At 64.4% G+C, this 22,435-nt stretch overlaps 1 long non-coding RNA gene across 1 annotated transcript; it reads right to left on the minus strand.

The window, feature by feature from the left end:
* Positions 1-3,842: 3,842 nt before the first annotated feature.
* LOC123284835 (uncharacterized) lies at positions 3,843-18,923 on the minus strand. Its single transcript, XR_011502496.1, has 3 exons — positions 18,474-18,923; positions 4,185-4,309; positions 3,843-4,055 (listed from the first exon to the last, which is right to left on the minus strand). It is a non-coding gene; the product is annotated as an uncharacterized lncRNA (long non-coding RNA).
* Positions 18,924-22,435: the final 3,512 nt, after the last annotated feature.

Below are 22,435 nucleotides of genomic sequence, written 5' to 3' on the forward strand. Positions count from 1 at the left end.
AGCTGGGGACAAATTGCAGGCCGAACCCCTCGGTGGTGAGGACAGTGTGGGGCTCTGGCGGCAGCATGCAGGGGAAGTGGCCACACCATGCTGACCACTGATGCCCAGACGTGACGGAGGAGAGCTCCAGGCGGACGGATGGCCCAAAGGGCCAGGCACCCTGGGGCCAAGGGCTCCAGCAGGACGGGGCAGGGGCGGGGCAGTGGGGACCCCGGGCGGCCTGCGAGTTGGCCTCTCCTCAGCAAGATGGCAGCCACTGGGGGACCTGGAGCCGAGGAGGGGCTGCTCTGACCGGGGGTCTCAGGGCGAGGGCAGTGGCTGGAGGCTGGAGGGGGTTTCTGGGGTGTGGACAGTGAGGGTAGAGTGCAGGCTGGGTTCTGGATGCATTTTGTGGGGGCCCCGTAGTGAGCTGGTGTGGCAGTCCTTGGTGGCAGGGGAGGGGGCTCCCTGTCTTTCGCTGTGTGGTCCTGGATCTGGTCCTGAGGTTGAGGTTGATATGGTCAGGCCGCTCTAGGGAGGCCTGGGGGTGGCAGTCCACGTGGTCTGGGTGGCCAGGGCCTGAGGAGATGCCTGCCTGGGGCCCCCACATCTGCACTTCCCTGGGGGCTCCCATGAAGCCCAAACTCCACTCCCAGCACCATCACACCTTACTTGTCTGGGGTTCCTTGATACTGGTCTGGGGACATGGGCTGCTGTGCCCACCCCGGCCAAGGATGCCCCCCCTCCATCCCCCAGCCAGCGCCCCCCATCCCCAGTGCACCTAGGAGACAGGTGGGTGAGCTCATCTTCCCAAGAAGGGCGGAAGGAGGTGGGGGCACAGGGACACCCTGCAGCCTGCTGGCATTGCACCAGCCTCCCTATGCCCCCCGAGTTCTTTCTCAGGTGGGGGCCCTGTCTACCAGGGCTTTGTGCCCCTTGGAACTACCCCATCCTGGGCTGAGGTTCCCTGGCACCCTGCCTGACATCCTCTTGCCCTGGCCTGAGACAAGGCCACTGACATGGCCTGAGGAGAGGAGGGGGCCGTGGGCAGCCACAGAGGGCAGCGAGGCCCAGGCTCTTGTCCTGTGATGCCATCTGGGTGGGGGTGGACACTGATGGGCGCTGCTCACCGTCTGGGTGGGGGTGGACGTTTCTCAGGCCGGTGCCTGACCTGTGGCAGGCTCCACGAGCAGAGGGCAGATCCAAGGAGGAGGTGAGAACAGGCTCTCGGGGACTTGAGCTGCTTGATGAGACAGGCCTCAGCCCTTGGGGCCCACGTGGGGCCAGGAGAAGGGTCTGCCACCATGCCACCGTCATCCTCACTTCTCATAGGGCTGCCATGAGGGCAACGTGCCCTGTCTGCGGTCCCGGGAAACATGGCCAATGGGTCCTGGCCATGCCATGCTCATTTGCATTAAAACCTTGATTCCTGAAATACGTGTGGGTGCCCCTGAATGCCAGGCGCTGGACACAGGGCAGGGAACAGGGTCCTGCCTCTGTGGGGCTGACAGCGAGGGGATGTGGTGAAAGAACACAGGCAGACCAGTGAGACAGGATGGGAGCAGGTGACCAGACCAGATGGTCAGACAAGGCCTCTGGGTGCCACAGGGCAGAGCAAGGGAGGTGACGGCCGGGGTGGGCAAGGAGAGGCAGCGGTCAGCTTGCCCTGTGGCCGGAGGAGGAGCGTGGCCTTCGATTCCTGAGGGCATTGGGCAGCCCCCGAGGGCTCTAGGCAGGAGCGTGACACAATCCGATTAAGACACCGTCTCTCTGACTTCGGGGGAGGGGTGAGAGGGTGAAGGCCATTGGGGCAGTGGGCAGTCGAGGGGACCCAGGCTCAGGAAGGCCTGAGCAGGGTCTGCTGAGTCGCTGACGTTGGTAACACCCGGAGGGAGGTGGGACGGAGGAGGGGGTTCCGAGTGGAGGGGTGCTGACGGCTCAATCCCGCCCGTCACTGCTCAATGGGCCCTTGTCCCTGGCCATTGAGCGCCGCATTCCCGGCCCCCTGGCGACGGCCCGGCCATGGCCATCTCCGGGGAGGCAGGAATGTGGCGGGCGGGGCTCAGGCTGGGGATGGGGGCTCCTGTTCTCACGCCCGCGGCCACTCAGGCCGACTCAATTGGAATTTAAATGCCGGCCATTGTTGTCCCCAGAATGGCCAGGAGTCAGCACTGCCCCGGGTCCTGGGCCAGGCTGGACAGGAGCAGTGGCCAACGGAGCAGGCCGGCCCCTTCTCCCCTGTAGGCCTTTCCCCCAGCCTTCTCCTCCATGCAGCCCTCCTGGACCTCTCCAGCCCTCTTTACAGCCACTGCAGCTCCGGTTCTGTCTTTCCTGGAGGGCAGGACAGCAGGACAGCAGGACGCGCTACAGGGCTGGAACCTGACTGTGGCCTCTACTTTACCTGGGGAGCCTCACCCACAACCTGCTGTCTCCCAGACTGGCCAGGCCAGGCTCCTCTGGGAAGCGTGGCCCTTACCCTTCCTGGGTTCCCAGCGCAGGGTGTCGGCGGCCCCGGCAGGAGGGTGCAGCGGCTCAGGGCCACGCTCTCAAGGCTCGCTGCAGGTTTCTGTGCACCCTCGAGTCTGGTGGTGGTGGCAGAGGAGGCAGGGGTGGGGGCAGGGCTGACCTCTGAGCAGAGCGGGAATGAATGTAGCCCACAGTCCCCTACAGGCCAGCGTCTTGGTGCCCAGTCACGTGTCCCCCGAGTTCTGGATTCGCAGAGCGGGGGTCCCAAGATCAGAGAGAGCACTGGTCTCCCGCCCTGGAAGGTGGCACGTCGGGGTCCCCAAATCCTGCCTGCCTACCACAGAGCTCAGCTCTGCCAGGAGGGTCACTCCTCTGGGCTCAGGGCTGTCTCCGGGTCCAAGCTGGGACCCCAGGAAGGTCAAAGATGTCAGCTGGCTTGCTGGGACACACAGGGGACCACATGCAAGTCTACCCCCCATCACCTGGGCCTCGGGCCTCCAATCCTGTCCTTCCAAGAGCACCCAAGCTGTGACACAGGACACACCAGACTCCAGGCCAGGCTAGCCCCGAGTCTTTGGGGGAGCCCTCTGTGTGGGACACCCCTGACTCCTAGGGCTGATACCTGCAAACCTTCCCAGACACAGCTCAAGACCCCCGTGCTGGGTGGGCATGTCCCCCGGTACCTCTGGCCGTCCTCTTTGTCCCCAGCCTGGGCGCCCTCCGAGGGCTGGGCCAGCTGACAGGACGCCGGCTGCCCCCACAGCCCCTTCCCACCACCTCTTCCTCCAACGAGACTTCATTCATTTATTTATTTGCTGAACCTCTGACGTCCCTGAAAGGGGCCTTTGTCCGCGCAGACAATCAGTGGCACAAATGGAAATGGAGTTGTGTTTGAGGAAAGTGTAGTGTGTGTGTTTGTGGGGGTGGGGGCAGTGGTCCAGGCCGGAGGTGGGGCGCACGGCCAGCACGGAGCCCGCCGCGGGAGACACCAGGCATTCTCACCCCAGGCCGTCATGAGCCCTCTGGGAGCAATAGACGCCCATGAGCAGGGGACACAGACCCCAATCCCCAGCCCCACAAGCCCCATGGGGGAAGAATGAAGAGCAAAATCCTAGCGTCCACGGCCACTGCGCTCATCATGGCCAGCCAGGCGCACCAACTCCATCTTTGTAGCAGCTGAGCTGAGGGTGGGGAGAGGAGACATTGAGTAAATGGCCCAAAGTCTGGTCCCTGACCACTAGATAGCTTGATCCTGATGTGCAAGGAACAGCGCTTCAGGCCCAGGGAACAGCCTCTGCAAGGACCCTGAGGCTGGGGCCTGCTGGCAAGTCTGAGGAACAGTGAGAGACCGAGGCTGGCGCAGATTGAGGAAGAGGGAGGAGGCCGGCCCATGGGTTACTATAAAGAGTTTTATTGGAGTGAGACGGCAGCCCGGGGGGCCTGGCCAAGGCGGGGATATGACCCGATTAAGGTTTTCCAGAGGTTGTGTGCAGAGGAGGGGCCGGTGAGGAGGTGGGCGCAGGTCCCAGCGGGAGGGGACCAGGCGGCGGGACGCGCTAGGCTCTGGTATGTCTTGAAGGTAGAGCCAAGTGGCCTTGCCAACGGCTTACCTGTGGATGTGAGAGAGGTGGGGGCATGTTTAGGAGAAGGTGAGGGATCCAGGTTTAGGCCGGCTGACCCCTCACTCCTGGCCTCCCCAGCCACCCCACGGAACGAAGTCCCTCGCGGTCAGGACTCACCCCCCACACGATGCCTGCTCATGCTCAGCGCTGATGTTGGGTGGGGACCTTGGAGGCCACTGGACAGAGCTGGGACGCAGAGGCCGTCTTCTTCCCAGAGGGCTTCCTGGTGGAGGCGTCTATGGCTGGAGCGGGAAGCAGGCAGAGAAGCATAATTGAGGAGCTGAGGCGGGTGGCATGTGTCCTCCTGGGAATGGCCCAAGGGGGTGAGGAAGGGGAGGGAGAGGCTCCCTGCCTGCCCTGGGTGGCAGCAACGCTGACCCAGCACTGGCCGCCTCATCCCGGGCGCTGCTCCCGCCGGCGCCCGCCCCAGACACAAACACCGCCCATTCACGGGCCGGAGAGGCCGGGAGTCAGGAGGCATCAGCGTCAGCCGGCTGGCCTGGTGGAGTGTGAGGGCAGCCGCAGCTGGCCTGGGCTGTCTGTCCAGCATCCACTTGTCAATCTTGTCCATGTCAGGTTGGCTGTGCCAGGCTGGTTCAGGGTGGCTGGACTCCCAGCTGCGGCCTCAGCCACCGCGACTGTGTTCTCGGGAGCCAGGGCAGGCAGGCCGGGCAGGAAGCCATGGAAGGGGAGGTCTGAGGATAGCAAGAGCCCCACTGCCCAGGGCCAGCGGGTAGGCTCAGGGACCCTAGCATCCCAGCTGGCCTTTCTCTGTGGACGGGGCCGCCTCGCAGGCCCCCTTGGGCTGACCTGCTGGTGCTAGGAGCTCCCAGTTAAGTCGCAAAGGTCAGCTCCCTCCAGGGACCCCCTCCCCCGATGCTGAGGGTGATAGATCACCCAAGGACCTCGAAGGGGTGAGCCGTGGGGCTCTGCAGACCCCCCTCGGCCCCTTGTGCACCAGTGTCCCCTGGACCTGAGGGTCTAGCAGTGCTCCCTCTTGGAGGACACCTGCTTTAATCTGACCTTTGGATGTGCAGCGGCTGTGTGCCCTGGAATCATCAGCCCTGCCTCTTCCCCAGCCCTGGACTGCCCACCAGGGCACAGCAAGAAGACCCTGTCTCAGACCCCAGGCTGTAGGGGACACGAGGGGAAGGTAGGCACTATCCCTTGGGTGACCTGCATAGGGTCTCAGGCAGCCCCATCCTGCCATGACCGCTACCCTCCACAGCGCCCACAGTCCCACCTCAACACCGCCGGCCGCCCACCCCCTGACTTGGTCCAGGAGGTGCCTTCATAAAGCCAATGCTGTGTGGCCTTGATACCCTCAGGCTAGTGTCCAGGGACAGAGCCCAGATGGGATGGGGTTCTTGGGGATGCTGCAGCTTGACTGTGGGCTCAGGTGGGTCCTGTACTACCCCTCTTCTGGCCTCTTTCTGGGGTCCAAGTGCCCCCGGGGCCTAGAAATGTCAACAATAGCCACTGGGACCAGCAGCCTGGGCTCAACGGCCGTGGGGCTGCTCTCAGTCCAAGGGGCAGGTCTGGGAGAGGTGGCCAAGCCCAGGAGAGGCCTTTGGTCAGCCTGGGGGGGGGGGGGTGTCCTAAAGACCCCACTACGTGTGTGATCTGGGTCGGGGGAATGAAGGGCAGCAGGTGAGTGGACAGCTGGGGCTCCCGGACGAATCCCTGAGAATTGGGGGTGAAGAGGAGGCAAGGGAGAGGTGCCCCAAGCAGAAGACCCAGTTGGGGCCAAGACCTGTGGGGAGGGGCCCAGCCTGGACCAGGGTCCAGGGTGGTGGCTGGGACACAGCCCCAGAGAGGGCTTTGGCAGAGGAAGTGGGTCATCAACAGCTGCAGGGTGCAGGGAAACAGCCAGGTGGGTGGGCGAGGAGCATGGAGACAGGAAAGCAGGGAAGACACTGAAGCACCACCTAGGTGACCAGCAAGGTGGCTGGACCCGACAGCCGCGGGAGGGCTTCGGACGCAGGGTGAGCTGAGAGCCGTTCTAGAGGGCGAGCAGAGGGCCTCAACCCCGTGGCCCAGGGAGGGCTGTGCCTGGGGATGGGGATCAGAGCAGACAGTGCTCCAGGTGGGACGCACACCCCCAGCACACCCCCAGACACGGAACCCCGGGGTGGAGCCGCCCTCCCTGGGAGCTCCCATCACAGGGTCGTGAGGCTGGGCCAAGAAGAACAGGGCTTGGAGTTGGGGGGATCAAATGGGGCTTCCCAGGGCAGGCCACAGCTGGGCCGGGGTCTGAGGAACGAGGAAGCACGTGGCCAGTGAAGGGGCCTGGGGGGGCAGCGGGGGTGCTACGAGACACTGGAGGGCTCTGGCAGGAGGCCACAGCTGGGCAAAGGCTCGGCAGACAGTGTGTAAGCTGGCCCGTCGTGTTAACCCTGGGGACAGTGGGGGCCCGGGGTGCCCGAGGGAGGCGGGTGTGAGAACTGTAAGCCCACACCGGTGTTCACTGCTGTTCCCAGCCCCCGTCCTGACCCAGATCTTGCTGCCATCTGAGCAGGAAGGGAGCTGCCATCTGAGATTGGGCCCCTGTCAACTCAGGGATGAGAGTGGGCCCCACTGTGCAGGAGGGAGACCAAGACCCGAGAGCCCCTCCCCTCCCCCACCTCCCCTTCCCCACCTCCCTCACTCTGGAAGTGGCTCCGGGTCCCCCTGGGTCCAGCCCCTGCCTATATCTAGGGCAGATCGACCTGGGAGGGGCCGGGACCAGGGTCCTGCTAATCTCTACTCTTGGGGGACAGCCTGCCAGGTTTGCGGCGGGGGTGGGGGGTGGCGGGTGGGGTTGGGTTTCCAGTTGGCCCCTTCCCAGGCGCCGACACCTGTCCTGGGTGCGACGGGCCCATTCTGCTGCTGTCACAGATAGCACCTCCAGCGCTCACCGGCTGTCCAGGGAACAAGGGCTGGCATTGGGCTCTGGCTGGGCAGGGAGGCGGGCATGGTGGGCCAGGGCCCAAGGGAGGGGCAGTTGGAAGAGAGATGCCTGCCCCCTTTCCCATCAGCTTCTCTCAGGGCTCAAACTGTTCCTGGCTCGTGAGTGGCTCCCATGCACCTCCCTGCCCCCAGAGCACAAAACCCAGTGCCCTGAGGGAACTGCAGGGAGGGGAGGCTGCCTGGAGGGGTATGGGGTGAGGGCGGAGCAAACTTGGGGGTCCCCTTCTCTCCAGAGCACAAACCACCCCTACACCTGACAGGCCCCAAACCCCTTGTCAATGAAGTGGCCCAAGAGGCGGAGGAGGAGGTGGAGAGAGGCTGAGGTTGGCGGGCCCAGTGACAGCATGGCACCTGGGTGGGCACAGGATCGGGGCCCAGCCCAGGCCTGGCTCCTAGTCTGGCTCTGGTGACTCCTGGCCCGGTGCTGCAAGCAGGGGACCATGGGCATCTTTTAGTGGCTGTGACACCCTCCCTCCCACACCTTTGGTTTCCTACTGGTTTGTCCCTGGATCCCCCACCGTTGCTGGGTCTTTGGGCATGTGTGTGTCTGGGTGCCCACATCTCTGTGTGGCTTGGAGCTGGCTTTGGCCAATCCCCTGGTGACCTAGCCCATCCTGGGCTCTCTGCCTGGCTCTGGCTCCCCCAGTAAACCAGGTCATTGCACGGCCTCCAGATCCCTCTGCACAAACTCAGCCTCCTCCATGACTGACCACCACAAATATTCACTGAGCCCCATCCACATGCTTATGCATATGCATGTGCTGTGTGTCTGTGTGCATGGGGGGAGGGGAGGACAGGCTAGAGTCCTTGCTAGGACTTGCTGATCAGGCCCTGGGCCCTGGGGCCCCCTAAGTGGTTGGGTCAGCAGAGTCAGGGTCCCAATACACATAGCTGGACCAAGGCCTGTGCTCCCAGCCCACCCCCCATACACTGCCTGCCACTCCTCTCTGGGCCTCTGTGGGCTAAGATGGGGCCTCTACCTGCCAAGACCCCTGTTCACCCCCCTTCAAAGGCTGGGGCCTCGCAGGCAGGGTCCAGAACTGGAGGGGACGAGGATAGGAGTGGGGGCTGTACTGCAAAGCAGACCTGAAGGCCCTTCGAGGCCCCGGCACTGAGAGCCCCCATCTGGTGGGCTGGGGGTGAGGAGGAGGGCTCCCGACCTGCAGTCCCATACCCAGTCTGAGCTGGGCACCCCAGGACAGCCTCAGAAGTTTCTAGCAAATTCCTTTGGTCCTGCCACTCCCCCTGCTGGGTCCCAGAGCTCAAGAGCCTAGAATGCCATGGCCTTGGATCCCTTATTCCTCACCACCATCCCCCTGGGCCCGGGCTACTCCTCTAAGTGGGAAGGGGCACCCCTGGGTCTAAGCCCCACAAGGTGCTGCCCCAGACCAATGCCAGGATGTGCACCTCTCATGGCCCACAGTTGCCTTCAGGGCGGCTGTCCACTTGAGGAAGCCCAGCTCTGCAAGACTGACCCTGGCGGGTCACTCGTCCTGTCCTTCCGGACCCCAGACCCTGCTCTGTCTGTGGGCCTCCTGACTTCTGAGAGCGTTTCCTGCAGGCTAAGGGGGCGCTTTGCACTGGGGCGGGAGCTGCAGGTTTCCCACGGTCAGATACTTCTTCCTGGGGGGTCACAGAGCTCCGCTCGGCAGGTGGGCACAGATAGGGGAGTCCCTTGGGCCTCTCCTCAGGAATGGTCCCAAGTCACCCCACCCATGCCAACTCCGCCTCCACCCCGCCCTGCCCCCCTGGCGTGGAGCCCGCAGCCCGCGGAGCTCATTAGCGCCGCAGCAGCCCTGTCGAGCTCGCTTTAATTGGGGCCGGCGGGACGTGAGAACCCGGGGACCCCGTGCCCGGGCGCAGGGGGAGGGGGCACCCGCCTGCGCCGCCTGCGGCGGCGGCCCCAGATTAGCACAACTCAATGGGCCCAGCGAGCGGTAATTAAAGCTGCCCGCCCGGGCCGCAGCAGCCGACGGAGGCTCTGGCGCTCGCCCCGGCTGGACCTGCAGTGCCTGCCCCGCGCCCACAAGTCCTGGGAGGCCACAACTGCCCATCCCAGCCAGCCCTCACCCTCCCCGCCAGGGTGACCAGGGCAGTTGCTGCACACTGGAGCCTGCCTCAGTTTCCCCTGAAAGTTGGGCTGACATGGCCTGTCACAAGGTGTTTCAAGGTGGTGGGTAAAGTAAGGCTCATGAGTGGATTCTGGCTTCTGAGTGTGGGTGTGGCTGTGGCCAGCCAGTCCAGGACCCTCCAGGGACCCCCGCAGGCCTGCCTCTGCCTTGGGCCTCCCAGGAGCTGTCCAAAGGCCTGGCCATGCAGCTGGGCACCAGACCCTAACAGAGAGGCAGCCCAACGGGGCTCTGGGAGGCCCAGGCTGAGCCCCTATGGGAACATGTGTGGTCCCTGTACACAAGTCCGTCTGCGGGTTGGGCTCCCAGTGGGCGAGTGGTTGCAGGACACTTGGGATCCTTTGTTCCTCTTGACTTCGCCTGAGTTCCTCACTGTTCCAGGCCCTCACCTCAGAGCCTTGGGGCCTGGAGGCAACTCAGGCCTGGGACAGAGGGGCCAGCCTGGCACAAGGAGGGATGCAGGTAACAATGCAGGGGGCACAGCTTCCCCTCGTTCTGACACCACTCCTGGGGATGATTCCAGAAGAGCAGTCCCAGAAGCTCCAGAAGGCCCTGGTAGGGGCTGGCCAGGAGGTAGGTGGCTAGGCTGAGTAAGATGCTGGGGGGCCCAATGAAAGCAAAGGCAGAGGGGGACGGTGCAGGAGGCCATGGAACCTGGCCTCTGGTGTCTGCTGTCAGTGGGAAGCGGAGGGTATGGGGGTCTGCTGTTGCTGATAGGCCCGTGATGGGGCGGCTCCGTCAGCTGGTCACCCCCACACCAACCCTGTCATTACTTGATCGGGTTTCTCGCTGCAAACCCCAGGCTCCGTGTGGTTTCTCCAGAGTCATAGGATCTGGCCAGGCCTGTCCTTGTCCTGGCCAGGGGGGTGGGGGCCCCTGGGGGGCCTGGGCCCGCCTCTCTCCTGCCTTTCCAGAGGCGAAAGGGTCACAGTCGGTCAAAATCTCCTGCAGCCAGCAAGGCGAGACTCTGGGACTTGTGTCATCCCAGTGGGGCCCAGGACCCAGGGAGACTCTGTCTTGGCCCTCCCACAGGTAGGTGTGCCCTCTCAAGCCCCACAGGTCCCACGCCTGCCTGCAGCTGGTCTTGAGCCATCTAGGGCCTCGGGGGCAGGGGCACAAGGAGACACAAGCAGCAAAGCTATGGGCCCATAGGCAGGGCAGCCTGGATTTCTGTCAGGCAAGATCCCAGGGCTAGATGGGGCAGCCCCGGGGGCCCCACAGGTCCCAAGGCTCACTCATCTAGACAGGGGCCAGGGGGCGGGGGATGCACAGTGGCCCAGCTGCATGCACATGCTCGAATACCAACACCTGCCTTGCCACATTGGTGACCACCTGCCTGGTCCTACAGGCCCGCCCAGCCCCATGCTACCCCACAATACCCGCCCATGTGGGTGCCAGGCCCCTGGAGTGGGGAGCTGTCAATGTTTTACCACCAGACTTGAGAGACCATCGTGACTCCAGGGTGGTAGCAAGAGTGGGGCCCACAGGCCGCCTGGGTCTGGTTTAGCCACATTTTTTCTCTTGGGAGACGGGCCTGCTGCTTCCTCTGGTGGAGATGTTTACTCTTCCTGGGGCGGGGGCGCTTGCTGTGGTGCGTGTGCATGCGTGTGCATGTGTGTGCATGCGCATTCACGTGGGTCCCTGTATGCGGGTCCCAGGCAGCAGGTGGGGTTTGAACCGGCTTCCAGCAATGAGCAGGAACAGAGCTCAGAGCGGAAAGGCCCAGTCCAGACCACACCCTGGGATGGTAGGTCAGTGCTGCGTGGTCCAGGCTGAGACCCCCCCCCACCCCAGGACCCAGTAATGTAGGCAGATGTTGAGTGCTCCTGGACCAATAGCTGCCCTAAACAGGCAGGTGGCTGGATGAGAGTGAGAACGGAGACTGTGGGTGTGAAAGTTGAAGGTCAAGTCCTCACTCCACACCCACTGGCACTGTGACCTTTGGCTGCTTCCCGCCATCTCAGTTTCCCCATCTATAAAGTGGGGTAATGGTAATACCACCTCGTCATTTAATCTGTGTCAGGTGTTTGGGACAGGGTGCAGCAGGCAGGCAGCACTCAGCAACTGTGCCATGCCCGAGTTCCATCTGGGGACAGCATCCTCTTTGTTCTGCAGCGTCCTCTCTGGTCCCCTTGGGAGTCACTGGCCCCAGGGCCCAAGAATTATTTTGAGAGAAAAGGGTGAGATCCCAGCTGGGCACCAGGGGAGGGATGCTAACCCACTCATGTGATCTCGGGGCCAGGAGTTCCAGGAGGGGAGCGGGTTTTGGGGAGCTGGGGCCTGGAGCTCAGCTGGGGAGAATCCAGGCAGGCTGCTGAGGAGGCAGTGCTTGGGTTGGCAGCAGAAGGTTGGAAGCAAGGGCCAGAGGTGAGTGCGGGAACTGCCCTGCAGCAGTTCCATGGGGCTGGGTGGCCACTGAGAGACCCTGTGCCAGGCCACCCTGGCCTAGTGGGCAGCACTCTCTCCTCCTATTTGGAGACCACCTTGGACTAGTAGAAGGTGGCTGGGGCGCTCCCCAGGTCACCCCCAGGAAGCCGTGGAGGATAAGGGGGTGTGGGCCTCTCCAAGCCTGCCCAACTCTGGGTCGGGTAAGCCGGGTGAGCATCCAGGTCGACCGTGCTGTGGCCCACTGGCCTCCCGCCTCAGCCGCCGCCTGGCTCCAACGAGGGCAAAACTCCGACCCGATGCCTGACACTGACTAGGGGAATTCCTGCTCACCCCTGTCCCCCTGCCGGGCGCCCCTTCCCGCCCCTGGTCTGCCCCCCTCCTCCCCAGGCGCCCCCTCCTGCCCACGGTCTGGCCCCACCCCGGTCGCACCCCCCTCCACCCTGCGGTCCGCCCCCCCACCACCCCTGGCCTCCCCTCCCGCCTGCGGTCCAGCCCCCACTCCGGGTGCGCCCCCCTCCCGCCCGCGGTCCAGTCCCCCCACTGCTCCCCGGGCGCCCCTCCTGCCCGCAGTCCGGCCTGGGCGGGGCGGGCCGGCGGAAGGGGCGCCCCGGGCGCCACTCAAAGGGCCGCTAATGTTCGCTAATCCCGGCCTTTCAGCGGCCGCGGCCCGGGCTGTTGGCCCAACAACAGGCGTCTGAAAGGGGCGCGCGGGGCGCGGGGGCCGCTGCCCCCGACCGCCCCGCCCCGCCCCGGCGGCCTCCCGCCCGGACCCCGATCTCGGCGCGGGAGCGGGGGTGCGCGTCGCGTCCGGCGGGGAGACTGAGGCCCGGCGGGGCGGGGGCGGGGGCACTGCAGGGCCGAGGGCCGGCCCGCCCCTCTGGCCGCGCGGTTCCCAGGCCCGGTGGGGCGCGCGGGGCCCTCCTGGCGCAGACGGGCCGGCCCCTCCGGAGCGTGACCCCGGCTTTCAGCGCCACCCCTGGCCCGGCCCCAGCGCCTCGTTAGGGATTTAATTAAGGAGCCGCCGGGGATTTGCATAATCTCCGAGCCGGGCTGGGAAGCCCCGGGACGGGAGGGCCCGGCGGGGGAGGAGCGGGCTGAGCGACTCTTTGGGCTGGGGTCTCCCAGTTCAGGGGACAGGCCTGAAGCAGGAAGGCCCCTTTTGTGTCAAAGCCGGCCCTGGAATTCCCCATCGGAGCCAGAGGGTCCCTCCTCCTCCCCAGCTGACTCGAGCTGTAGACTCAGCTGGGCCTGGGCCCCCAGGCTGGGGAGGGCACCCCCGCGGGCAAACAGTGAATGCAAACATTCCAGCCCCAGCCCAGCCCTGGGGAGCAACAACGCCTGCCACTGCCCGCAGGTCCTTGGGAGCCTGTCCCCCAACCCTGGTGGCAGCCGCAGTCAGACCGTCAGGGGTCCCCAGCCAGAGCAGAGGGATGGTGGAGGCTGCCCACCCTCCCAGGGCAGGGCATTCTCTCCCCAGTCGGGATGCCTGGCCTGAAGAGGGCAGGGACCAGGCTCTGTGCCCCAGTTCTGGCTGGACTTCTGTGCTGACTGCTCAGTGGTGATGGCCCCAGGATGTGTCCTTGGACTGTGGACCTGAGAGTGGAGGTTAGAGAGGGTCCTCCCAGGCTGGCCTTCTCCTGGATCAATAAGGCGACACTGTGATCAATAAGGCGACACTGTGATCAATAAGGCAGCGCTTTCAGGGGGGGTTGGGGAGTAGGCTTACTCCCCCTCCCACCCCCTACATTCCCAGAACCTCTGTGTCTATCAGCAGTCCAGGTAGGGAGACTGAGGCACTGTTCACAGGGCTTGCTCTTTGTGTCTGGGTCAAAGAGGATGGTATGTCCTGCTCCCCAGTGCCCACCAGAGTCTCAGATTGGGCAAGGCCATGACAGTGTGGCCTCCGAAGGGTGGCCAAGGCTCAGCCAGGAGGCCCTTTGGGCCACAGCCACAGCACCAGCAGCCCCTCCCAGTGCCCAGCACCAGCCTCCCCTGCGGGCATTCCCACAGCCTTCACAGGGCACCGTGGGGCCCGCAGAGGACAGGGCCAAGGCTTTTCATCTCCTGGGTGGTGGGCCAGGGCTGGATGATCCCTGGGGGCAGGGCCGCCTCCCAGGCCATTCCCTCTGGCACCCTCGTAGGACCTAGCACCCTAGCCTGGCCTGGGTTCTGCCCACCACATCAGGGAAGAACCCCAGGCAGAGTCAGGGGACAGAAGGGTAAGAGCGGGCCCAGGGCCCACAGACCAGGGCCTGGAATTCCACCTCTCCCCACAACTGCTCAGCCCCCAGCCTCTCCGCAGGGACTGAGCTGCTCCGCCTGCCACCCTGCCCCCTCCATCCATGTGCCACTCTGCATCCGCAGTGGCTCCTGTGACCTCTGAGTCTAAGTCAAAGTCCCTGTAGTGGCCACGAGGCTGGCGCACCCGTGCTCTGCGGCCCCAGCTGCTATCCCCCCATCCCCCACCCTCTGGCTCCTTCTGCTACAGCCACTGGGCCACCAGGTGCCCTGAAACTCAGGGCCACTCAGGCCTGGCTCCTTCTTATCATTCAGGTCTGAACCCAAGAGTACCCTCCTTGAGGCCCCCTCCCTGACCCCCTTACTGCCCAGCTCCCCCCTACTCACGTCACTATCTAAATGTCCCACTGGGAGGCAGGCCTTGCTCCAGTCAGTCTCGTTCATGGGATCCCCACCTCAGCTTGGAGGGAAGATGTGAGTCATTGGTGCCCCATGGGGCTGACATCTGCAAATGGCTGTGTGACCCCTGGGAAGCCCATTTCTTCAGCTGAGAGTCTGGGTTTCCGAATCCTCACAGGGCATAAATGGAGGCTCTGGTGAGCCGGGAACACCACGCGTGCTCAGACAGGCCCAGGGCTGCTGTGTGCTGGCCCAGGCCCCAACTGAGCGGGGCTGCAGAGTGGGGACCACACCCAGGCCCACCGTGGGGTTTGCCTGCACGGCACCTCTCCTCCACCTTCTCCCAGGAGAGAGGGTAGGGAGTCAAGGCCCAGAGGTGGGCTGTGGTCACTATGAGCCACGGTGCCCACTCTGGTCTGGTCAAGTAAGGCGGGCTTCCCTGGACTGAGTGTGAGGGGTGATAGCGGAGGAGGTGGCCTCATGAACTGGGCCAGGCAGGTGGGCCTGGGCTTTGGGACTCCAGGTTGTCCCTAGAGCTTTGCCTGGCCTGGGGACCCTGGGGAGGAGGAGCTGCCTGAGCAATCTGTTTTGGTCCCGGCAGCCCCTCCTTCCACCAGGCTCTGACTCAGTCCAGCTCTTTGTGGTCTTGGGAACCTCCACTCACCTGAGTGCATGGGCCAGGGTACAGGAGGGCCCTGGCTGTGGAACTGGAAGGGCCAGGGAAGCCAGATATGACCTGGAAGGGGACAGCCCCAGTCCAGGGCTAGGGCACAGTGTGGACATCTGGCTGAAGTAGGAGGACGCCCCTGCAGCCTGGTGGGGAGATGCAGGTAGAAGGGCTCTGGAGGGAGGTGGACTTCAGCTCACAGAGAGGCCCAGAGTGAACCCCAACCCTGACCGCCAGACCCCGTTCCCAGCTGAGGGGTCTGAAAGTCCAGAGGGCACAGGCCACAGCTGGCTGCAACTTTGACAGAGAGGCAAGATGACCCTCTGCTACAAACAAGCCCTTGCTTGCCTGACTCGGTGCCTGAGACCCCACTAGCAGGCACCCATCCTGCCAGGGGACCGGGTTCAGGAGAAGCAACTCAGCCCTGTCCCCCGGCAGAGGTGCAGGCAGGAGGGAGGGAGGGTGGGCCTCAGGCTGCAGCCCCTACTGTGGCTTGTGGGGCTGGGGGTGCTCTGGAGGAGGCTCTGGAAGAGGCTGGGGGGACAGAGGACCTCACTCAGGGGGAGCCGCTGCAAAGGCAAGCTGAGGGGGCAGGGCTGTGGGCCGTCAGGGGCCTCCTTCAGGGCGGTGATGTGTGGCAGGAGAAGCCCACGCTCACTGCCTCCTGGGTCTCCACCCACTCCACAGGCCAGGGTCTATAGGACTCCAGAGCCCTCGTGGCCACTGGAGGAATGGAGAGAAGACCCCTAGTTTCCATTCATTTCCACTTAAAGTGTCTAACTATTTCCCTAGGCAACTCCCTGGCCTCCCTGACCTGGAGATGGAGCAGGCAGGAGTGGGCAGAAGCCTTGGCTGGGGGGCTGTGCCCAAGGGCTGGCCTCATTGTGGCCCTCACAGCCGAGAGCTGCTCTGTTGAGCGGGGCCTGAGCACAGGGCCTGGTCTCCCCTGCTCCCTCCTTCTCTGGCCCCCAGGCTGCCCTTGGCCCAGCGCAGACGCTGAAGGGAAGACGTGGCTCTTGGGGATGGAAGTGGCTCACCCAGGAACCCTGCTCTGAGTAGACCCCTCTGGCTGGGCACAGGCTAGCTCAGGGGACTCATAGGGACCCTGGGCAATTTCTTGGGTCTGGAGGAGCAAGAGCGAGGCCACTGGGAGAGCATGCAGCAGGAGTCTGCTGGGCTGGGTGCAGAGCAAGTCCTCAGCCCCACTGGCTGGAGTTGGTCCCTCCTGAAGGGGCCTTTCTCTGAGGCCCCGGGGTGTGGCGGGAACCCCCCGCCTGCCCGGTGCCCAGTCCTCCTGTCGGCGCCTCCCGGCCCGGCGGCCACAACCCTGATGTTGCTTTAATAAAACAAAGTTTTTCTTTCGTGCGCGGCCTCCAGTGGTGAAAGAGCCGATTTACGGAGCCCCCGCGCCCCCTCCCCGCCGCCCCACCCGCGCTGCGGTGGCGCTGGCCGCGGCCGGTAATTTATAGCTTCAACTTAGCACACTCGCGCTGGGCCAGCCCGGCGGCATGACTGGGGCCATTTATCCCCGGCCCCCCCAGCGGCCGCCGAGGACAGCCTTTCTTCCGCGCTCACAGGCGCCATTCACGGCCCGGCCGCCACACTCCCGCCCAGGCCACGTTCCTTATTAAGACGTTTGGAAACCCTGTGGAACCCCGTGGGTGAAAACAAGCTGGGCTGTTTGTGCCTTGGCAGCGTGTGGCCACCGCCCCTAACCCGGCGGGCCACTATCCCCTCCCGGACAGCGATGCCCCCTCGGCCGCCCGTTCCACAGGTGAGCAGACCTGGACCACTGTGGGGGGAGTTTCCGTTTTTCTGTCCTGGTCAGCCGGCCGTAAGTTCCCTCCCAGGAAGACGGTTGCCCGGAGGAGACCGGATTCAATCACGTCCCGGCAGCGTCGTCCTGTGTGCAGGCTCTTGGGTCCAGGGCCTGCTTGCCTAAGGCCAGGGAATGGCTTCATTCATGGTGTGCTCGTGGAGTGGCCAGGGCGGGCAGGGTCGCTGCCCATCCAGGATCCCCACCCCAAGGAGGAAGGTGTGGGGGTGCCCAAACCAGGGCTCGGCCTCCTACGAGAGGCCTGGGAGACCCTGGAGACGGGCTGAAGCTCAGGGCCTTGAAGAGGGGGCAGCTGTGGTGGGCAGAACTCAGGTGCTCCCGGAAAGGAATACGTGTGACTCACGGATGCATGATGAGTGCCTCAACCTCAGCACCCGCCACACAAACCCACCCTGGTGGCCTTTCGGGGCCCAGGCCCAACTCCAGGTCGGCACACATGGGCCCATGGGCATGCATGCATGTCACCTGCACAGAGGAACACACAGAGAGATGCACACACATGCACACACGTGGACACAGACAGATGTGCCCTCTAGTCAGTGCCTGCACTTGGACCCAGCTAATGGGCATCTTGATTGTGCATCCTGAGCTTGGCAGGGTCATGCCCTGCTCCTAACCCCTAACCCCACGCAGCTCAGCTACTGGCAGCTCCACACCTGACCCAGCTCTCAGGCCTGACCCCAGCATCCTCTTTGAGCCTGCCCACTCTCTAACCACTAGGGCATCCCACTGGACCTTGGCCTCCCCTCAGACCAGCCTTGTCTATACTCTTCTGGGCCATGGCAGGCACCCCTCACTGGTCTCCTGTGTCCACCTGGTCCCCATGGTCTGTTTGGTGGAGGAGTCCGGGGGAGATGTGGGTGGGCCACTCTCCTCCGCTGAGTGCCTGGCTGTCTGCCGGGGCTGAGGTCCCGAGAGCAGAAGAGGCCCTGCAGCGAAACCCTGACCTCTGCCCGGTGCCCTGGCTGCGTTGGGCTGGGCTCCCCACCCTGAGCCACCGTGAGAAGTCGGCCCAACAGCGGAGCAGGAATCGCGTCACTCTCCATTTCCTGAAGTCTGTGATTGTAGCCCCATGTCCTCACCCCAGTCCTATGCGGGGTGCTGGCCCAGGGAGGGATAGAGGGGTCCACTCCCAGGGGGTGGGGGGCTCAGGCCCAGGAAGCAGATTCTTGTCCACAGGGACCTGGCGCCTGGCCCGCTGTCTGGGCCTCCATTTCCTGATCTGGTCCCCACCGCAGGGGGCTGCTGTGAGCAGTGCTGGGAACTCAGTGCTTCGAGGGCACCTCCTCCCTCTGCCGCTGCCCCCTGCCCCCCCCCCCAGTCCTGGCCTGCCCACCTCCTGGGAGGGGCTGCTTTCTCCTGGCTCCCCTCTTTGGTGCTCTCTGTGGATTGTCCAGTGTGGCTTGGACTGGAAACTTCTGTCTGCTGCCCCACTTTTGCCCTAGGTCCCTGGACACCTCTCCTCCAGAAAAGTAAGACTCTGGGCACCCAGGCCTTGTCAAGGTCACATGGCAAGTCCAAGTTCACACGACAAATTCAAGGACACAGCTGGTGACAGGCCCAGGCCCAGCTCTGCCCCTCTAGGCAGGGGATGGGTGGGGAGTGGGGGGGTAGCAGTGCTGCTGAGAACCTCAGGGGGCTGGGAGCAGAAAGAATCAAATGGGGGGGGCAACAGTCAGGGCTGTCGGGGTGCCCACGGTGTTCTTTCTACTCAGAACCCCTAACCCTGGGTCCTGGGGAGACACCCCCATCAGTCTCTAAGGAGCCTCAGAGACAGCGCCCCATACCTAGCCTCCTACCTGCCCACGTGCCCATCTTACAGGTGGAGAAACTGAGGCAGGAGGGGCAGGGAGGCCCCTGAATGGTGTGGAATGAGCGGGGAGCTGGTGTCTCGGCCATCCCGCCCGCCAGCTCTGTGGCCCACAGGGCTGCGAGTTTCCCTCCGCCTGTGTGAGGAGAGGTTCCGTGTGAGAACCAGGGAGGGGTGGCAGGGCTGCGCCTGGCAGGGGCTCCGGTCAGGAGGAGGGCAGGCTCCCACGCCGCAGGTAACACCCTGCCCGGAGTTCAGTTCCTTGTCAGAGGTCAGGAAGCAGGAAAGTCGCAAGTGTGGAGGGGAAGTGATGACGGATGGACGGGGCGTTCCCGCCTTGTGTCCGGCTGCCGTCCAGGGCTCTGTCTCACCCAGCGCCTCGGGCAGGGGACTGGGGCACAGGTTGCCTGGGTTGGGGCATCAGGGACCCAGGCTCCCAGGCCTGACTCTTTGGAGATGAGATTTTCACTTTGTTCCCAGTCTCATGGGGTCAGTGATGGGGGCCTGCTGGCAGAGGGGCGGCCCCAGAGTGAGGGCCCGACAGGGTTAACGAGCTGCCTCCTCTCCCACCACTGTAGTTGGGTCATTAAAACCCCATCTCCTGCCTGCGTCCTGGCCCCCTCAGGGCCTCCAGGGCCTTTGTTCCACTTTCTAAGGCTCTGACAGGATCAGCTGGGTGGGGGCCCAGGAAGAGAGGGGCCCCGAAGCACACAAAGCCCCCGGCCCCCACCCCTGGCCCTGGCGCCTCCTCTGCCAGGATGCCAGCCTGAGAGCCACTCCCAGGATGCCCTCCTCGGGGGCTGGCACGGGCCAGGCCAGGCAGCCGTCCCCCAAGCCCAGCCTGGGGCGGATCCGCCCAGCCGCACCCCACGGCCACCCCTGTGCAGTTCCCAGGCCCTGTGGCGGAGAGCCCCCAGCCCTGCTCGAATTTGTCCATGCTCGGCTGCAGGTTGCTAGGAGCTGGGTGGGGGTGGGGGTGTGCGGCTGGCCTGGCGGAGGATCCGGGCAGGGGGGTGGGCGCCAGGGGACAAAGCCCGCCTGTGATTAAGTCATCTGCCCAACGGCGCCACGCATGCCCCCCAGCCAAGTGAGGCGCACTCCTGCCCACACCCGGTGGCCACCATAGTTCAACCAGCCTCCTGCCCTCTGGCCAGGCACGAGGCCCCCCACCAGGTTCAGGGGTGTCTGCCTTGGCCCACCCCACCCTGCCATGTGGCCTCTACTGCCTAGGTGCCCATGACACGCTCCCAGTTCTGCTGCTGACCTCCAGGTGACCATAGCCAAGGCCCCTTTGCCTCAGTGTACCCACGTCTTCTACAGGCTAGAGGACCATTTGAAGACCCCCGTGCCAGAGCTGCACTGTCCCCATACACCTCAGGGACCCGATCCTGAGCGCCTGTCTGAGCTGGGGTGCTGCCATGGGGCCCCAGGCCAGGGTGGGAGGTGGGCCACCTCACTCAAGGGAAGGAAGTGAGGAGGACCCTGTGCCCCCAGCTGCCTTTCCTGCTGTTCCCAATGTCCCCCCTGGTCCCCCAGAGGCCTCCTCCTAGGTGGACTGGTCTCTGCCTGTCCCATGTCCCCACTGGCAGGTCCACATGGGCCTTCCCTGACAGCACCCCCAGCACTTGGAAGGAACAGTCCATCCTGGTGGGGACCATAGGGGGTCACCAGTGCTGGGACGGGGGTGTCTGGGGACACAAGAAGCCATGAGAAACACACACCTCCTCAGTGACCCCTCCCCATGGACTCCGCTGGCTCCACTGGGCATTTATGGGGCCTTGGCTCAACCCCAAGGGGACAACCTGGCTTCACCCTTTGGCCTCCAAAGAGAGAGTGTCACAGGGGGCCTTTCACCTGTGTTAGAGCAAAAGAGTGAGGAAGGCCCATGGGGGAGGTGGGGGTCAGCTCCTCACCCTCAGTCCTCTTATTCCTAGAGTTGGCCTGAGGCAGTGCTCTGGGCAGGGAGGGCCAGGCCTCAGGGAGAGGCAGCTGGGGTGTGCCAGCGGTGGTGGCCTCTGGGGCCAGGCCTGCCCCGGATGGGTGGGATCACTGTCTGGCTGAGCCAGGCTGCAGATGGGGTTTCAGGATGGGGCGGGAACTTCCTGGGATTTGCCATTAATCAGGGCCTGGGGCATCAAAGTTTATCTCAGCCTCAGCCACACTTATCTCTTCCTAGGGAAGGGGGCAGGGAGGGCCCTGGCTGCGGCAGGACCTCCGGGCCAAGCCCAGCTGAGGCATGGTGTGGGGGGGGGGGTACCAAGAACTTTGAGGGGGGACCTGGACTGGCCCTCCCCAGGGGTGCAAAGGCTGGTGGGCTCTGCAGGTCTGGCAGCCCCTGCAGAATCCCCCGGAGGGCCAGCAGCTGAGAGGAGCCCATCTCAAGGTCCCAGAGCCCTCTTCTCCCCAGGCAGCTGCTCTGTGGCCTGGGGGGCAGTGGGGCATGAACCTGATGCCCAGAGAGGGTGAGTGAGGGAAGGGCCTTCTTGCCTGCTCCCTCTTGCTCACTGAGGGGAGGGAAACGGGGTAGGATTCGGCTGGACCCCAGGATCTTGCCAGAACCCCAGTTCCCAGCCCACTTGACTCTCCTAGGGGCCGTGGCCAAGTCCCAGAGCAGGCAAAGGGCTGGTATTCTTGGTTGCCCTTGGTGTAAACCTTTTTTCCCAGCTCCGTCTCAGCCGGGCCTGGGTCCTGGGCTATAGGAAGGCCAGGAAGTGATGCTCTTCACCCTGCCTCTGTCTCAGACTCCACCACATATCTGCTTAGCAGCCACCCGTGTACTCCTGCAGTCACAGGAACCGACAGCTCCAGCCCGGGTGCACATAGGGAGGACCCCCGGTGTCCACCCCACACCAGTCGGGGCTCCTAGCTCTCCCCAGCCAGACCTACTGTCCTCACCGCTCATTCTCCAGCACCCTACTCAGGGTCACCACTTCTGGGGGCCTTTCCTTCACCTCGACTCACTCCTCACCCAGGGCAGCATTGACTGTGGCTATCGGGGGAGCCATTGACCCTCCCTGGGCTGAGAGCGGGTGTGGCCCGGTCTCTGTGTTCTCAGGTGTGGAAAGGGTCAACACTCTACCTACAGGCCAGGTACCAGGTTGGTCCAGGGGATGTGGCAATGACAAGACACTTCCAGACCTCGCGGGGGCCACTGAGACCCTCGCCAGCCTGGTGGCAATGAGAGGGTCTGTCATAACCCTCGGGTGCTGTGGTCCCCTCCCACTGCCTGCAGACCCCCAGTTGAGGAGGGCACATGGCTGGCCCAGAGGGTGGGCGCACCCAGGGGACGGCAGACCGTGCTGGCCAACTGGGCCTCTCCTAGCCCACTAGCCTGGTGCCAGGACGTGGAAGGACCCAGATCAGCAGGGGCTGACACCTGAGGGGAGGGGGCTTTCCTGAACCAGTGTCCATGTTGTGGGGGCACCTTCACAGTGAATCTCACCTTCGCTGCCAGGCATGAGAGGCAGCTCTCTGGGTGAGCTCCAGCTCGGGGCTGGTGGGGACCACCCTGTCACTCCCTGTGGCCAGATTCCAGCCAGGCAGTGATGGCAGAGCTGGACGAGGGCCTGAGGCCGATGGGTCAGCCACAGGGGAGGAGTTGAGGGTTCGGATGAAGATGTCAGCCCTTGTCCAGTGTCCGTTGAGGTGGGCGGAGCAGGCTGAGCCGGAGGTTTGCATGTGCTCAAGGAGGTCAGCCTGCACCTGCCTCCACCACACCTGCTCAGGCCTGTCCCGTCTGGGCCTTCCCAGAACCCCAGGCTGCAGTGCCAGGGGTGTGTGTGTCTGTGCCGCCCCTCCCCCATTCCTGCGGGGCCCCTCCGTGCAGCCCCTTAGCCCATGGGATGGAGGCAGACCTAGGCTGTGGGGTCCCTCTCAGGCTTGCCCTAGGGCCTCTCGACAGAGAGAAACACTGTCCCCTTCCCTCACTCCCAGACCCAGCTGTCTCAAGGC

This window comes from Equus asinus, chromosome 3 (genome assembly GCF_041296235.1).
Source record: "Equus asinus isolate D_3611 breed Donkey chromosome 3, EquAss-T2T_v2, whole genome shotgun sequence".
Classification (NCBI taxonomy): domain Eukaryota; kingdom Metazoa; phylum Chordata; class Mammalia; order Perissodactyla; family Equidae; genus Equus; species Equus asinus.